This window comes from Haliotis rubra, unplaced genomic scaffold (assembly GCF_003918875.1).
Source record: "Haliotis rubra isolate DU_JTF1 unplaced genomic scaffold, ASM391887v1 Scf75, whole genome shotgun sequence".
Lineage (NCBI taxonomy): Eukaryota > Metazoa > Mollusca > Gastropoda > Lepetellida > Haliotidae > Haliotis > Haliotis rubra.
Window position 1 is genome coordinate 941,320 of NW_025767468.1, and position 3,331 is coordinate 944,650.

At 40.4% G+C, this 3,331-nt stretch overlaps 1 long non-coding RNA gene across 1 annotated transcript; it reads left to right on the forward strand.

Annotated features, from left to right (window-relative positions):
* The first annotated feature begins 1,115 nt into the window (after positions 1-1,115).
* Positions 1,116-3,115, forward strand: LOC124260125. Its single transcript, XR_006894004.1, has 3 exons — positions 1,116-1,236; positions 2,099-2,332; positions 2,932-3,115. It is a non-coding gene; the product is annotated as an uncharacterized LOC124260125 (long non-coding RNA).
* The last annotated feature ends 216 nt before the right edge of the window (positions 3,116-3,331 follow it).

Here is a 3,331-nt window from a genome sequence, read left to right on the forward strand (position 1 = left end):
GAAAAAAACAATGCATTATCAAAACAAATCTGCAGCTGCCTTTCAGTAGTGTATTTACTTTTGCCACGACGATAAATATCAAAATCATCAAGTGAATCAATTAAAACTTTATTTGAACTGTTAATCTTTATGGTAAATAATGTGATGCTTTATCTTAATCGAAATGTTGGTTGTTAATAATTGCATTTTTAAGAAATGTCTACAGGCATCATTATCTGCTCCTGCGGTGGGCGAATGAACTTGCGCAAGTGCAGTATGGAGCTCTATGAATTGAAAATATTTCATCGTAATCTTCCTCGTTATCTGAATTGAAATAGTTTTTTTTCCTTCCTTGCTGATTTTGATATTTGGTACAAAATTAGACGATAAAGAATGTTTCACCTAGCATGTTTGCAATATCTGTAGTGTCTGTTAATAATTCATTTCCTTTTTTTGAAAATGGTTGACGCCAGAGTTAGCACCCATTCTTTTCATTCTCTGTATCATGGGTGTCTGTACAGGACGTCGAGCCGTTGGTGAAATGTCACGGTTTAGTTAAGAAAAAAGTCGACGTCCTGTCGATAAACCGCATCATGTTCCATACCTTAGACACCGGCGCTCGTGTGAAAAGTTTGACTAAGATTGGCTGTTTTTTTCTTGTTGTTCATATTGGTTCGTTTAACATTAAGATTATAAATATTTTAAACCTTAATGAATCTTATCTTAATCTCTTAATAACTTGATAAACATTAATATTTATACTTTTCATTCATCAACGTGAGTTTTCAATTCCAGATTTTTTTTTTTACAGAGGGTCACTTGCTAAATATATTAGCAAAAATGAAAAACCGAACTACGGTTAAAACGAAATATAATTAGTGGCCCCTATGCGTTCGTTATAACCGTAGCTTAATGTAGCTATACAACTTGGAGTGGTCGTTATGTAACCTCGTTTGCCAATTACTATCTGGTTAGTTTGAAGAAAACACGATCAGACAATCTGCAGGGTGACATAAATCGTTAAAGCCAAACAACAACAACAGCAATTCCCAACTGATCATCAACTCATGCTCACATTCAGCTTGTCGTCAAGAGATGCTCTTGCATTCACCTGCCAGACACGGACGGCAACGGTCTTGTTTGCCACTCTCTGGCAGTGGGTGTTTTATGGCTTTGAAATTCTTTCGTGTCATGGCTGATAACAAAAACATGACCTGTGGATATATTTGTTGACTTTGGAATGCCTGGCTTCTGCAGGTAAGTTTCTATTAGACTATAAACACATTTGCCTGCCCTGTAAAATGTGATTCGGCGAAGCCAGCACTGTAAAACTAGTCTGTGACATGTATGTAAACGTTAGGCCAGGGCAGTGGCAGTTGCCAACAGTAACGAAATAAAGAATTGAATTGATTTTGATAGACATTTCCTTCCAGAAGATCGTCAGTTGTAACATAAGTTATATCGGGGTTTACATAGGGGCGCATGTGGAATTCGCGATTTGATTTTAGAAAACCCATCACATGTTTTCTTTCTGGTATCTACATTTTAAGTTCACATTTTATTAATGAAGTATACATATTTGGAAGATAGTGATTGAGCAAGGTATGTATGTCTTATTTTACAAATGGAGCCTATCGGACTTAAAACCCCATTACACACATAGGGACACTTATAATATAGGACCCTCTGAAGTCCAAGGACCATCATTTTCGGATTACGATGACACCAACTGTGATTGGCCACTTGATCCAAAGAAGCTTCAAACGAAAAGCAATGGAGTCCTTGGGACCAGTTCTAACCCGAAATGTCCTTATGCTGGAATATCAGATATCAGACGTTTTACTGGCTCACTAATGTAGATGTGGATCCGTGAAGAACCGGGTTAGAATTGGTTTTCAGCTTGTCGTAAAAGGCGACTAAAGGCTCGTTGACTTCGTTGATGCATGTCATCGTATCCTAGTTGCGTAGATTGATGGTCGTGATTGTCACCGGATTGTCTGGACTTGATTAGTTATAGGCCGCCGTCATGTAGCTGGAGACGTGCTGCGTTAAACAGCAACTATATAAACTGATGTAAGTGTGGCCCGTTACATTATCTGTTAGTATATTTAACTTTAAGTTACAGCAGGGAGTGAAAACATTGCCCTGTCGAAGCCAGTATCATCAAGTCACAACGGTTATGGCGGTGTACCTGAACGAGGCAATGACGGCAACGACAATCCAGTATACAGTGGCAACTCATGCGTGTTAGGGGAGAAAACTCCAGCAGATCCCCTTCCATGGTGGCAAATTAACCTCCAAACACAATATTGTGTAGAGATTGTCGCAGTTACTAATCGAGCGGATGCTTTTCGTAAGTAACTCTTATCAGTGAGTGAGTAGGTTTTTACACCGCTTGTAGCAATATTCCAGCAATATCTCGGCGGGGGCACCAGAAATGGGCTTCACGCATTCTACCCGTGTGGGAATCGTCGTGAGGAGTTACCGCTTTAACCACTAGGCTACCCCACCACCCCAACTATTGTCAGGCTAACACGTTTATCGGACATCATAAGCCTGTACGACAGCTACGTCTTTCGTAAAAAATATGCATTCTTCCCTTTCTTGAGTCTGACACTGTATTGAAGAGCCGAGTTTTATGAATTTTAGTCCTTCCTAACGTCTTAAATGTTTTAGCCCGAGAAAACTTTTATGCATCCTAAATTGTTTAATTCATATTTGTCATATTAAGCCTTATTGTCCGTCCGTACCACATTTTTTTCTTTCTGAAAGAAAAGGTAAAAACAGGCCGAACCTTGGATTTGAACCGGGTATCACATTAGCCTGACACGGCCAAGGGACGTAATTCCACACAACAACCATATATGACCATAATGAGAACAGGGACGTTTTGTGGCCATGTTATGACGTAATATCAAGATGGTGTGTTTTTTTTTTCTTAATTCCTTTCAGAATGGAGACTTCATAATTTCACAATCAGTGTTTACACTGAGAACCCAAGTACCACCCCAACAGCCGTGGCCAGGGTGTGCGCTGTGTACCCCGGGACAGTCGGGGCTGGGGTCCGGGAGGTGCTGCCCTGTGGGTCGCGAGTCAGAGGACAGTACCTCAGGATACAAAAGAATGAGATGCTCCATGATGATGCACTGCAGTTCTGTGAACTGGAGATCTATGCCACTGTGTCCTCGCTTGATTTCTCAACTGGGCCGAACGTACATACCAGTTATGTTTAATATCGCCATATCCTTAATACAGCCAAACACGGTTATGTCGAACATGGATGTGTCAAATCACGGCTAACTTAACCCTTACGTTGTATCGCAGGGGCCTGTTTCCGCTTTATGTATCCTTC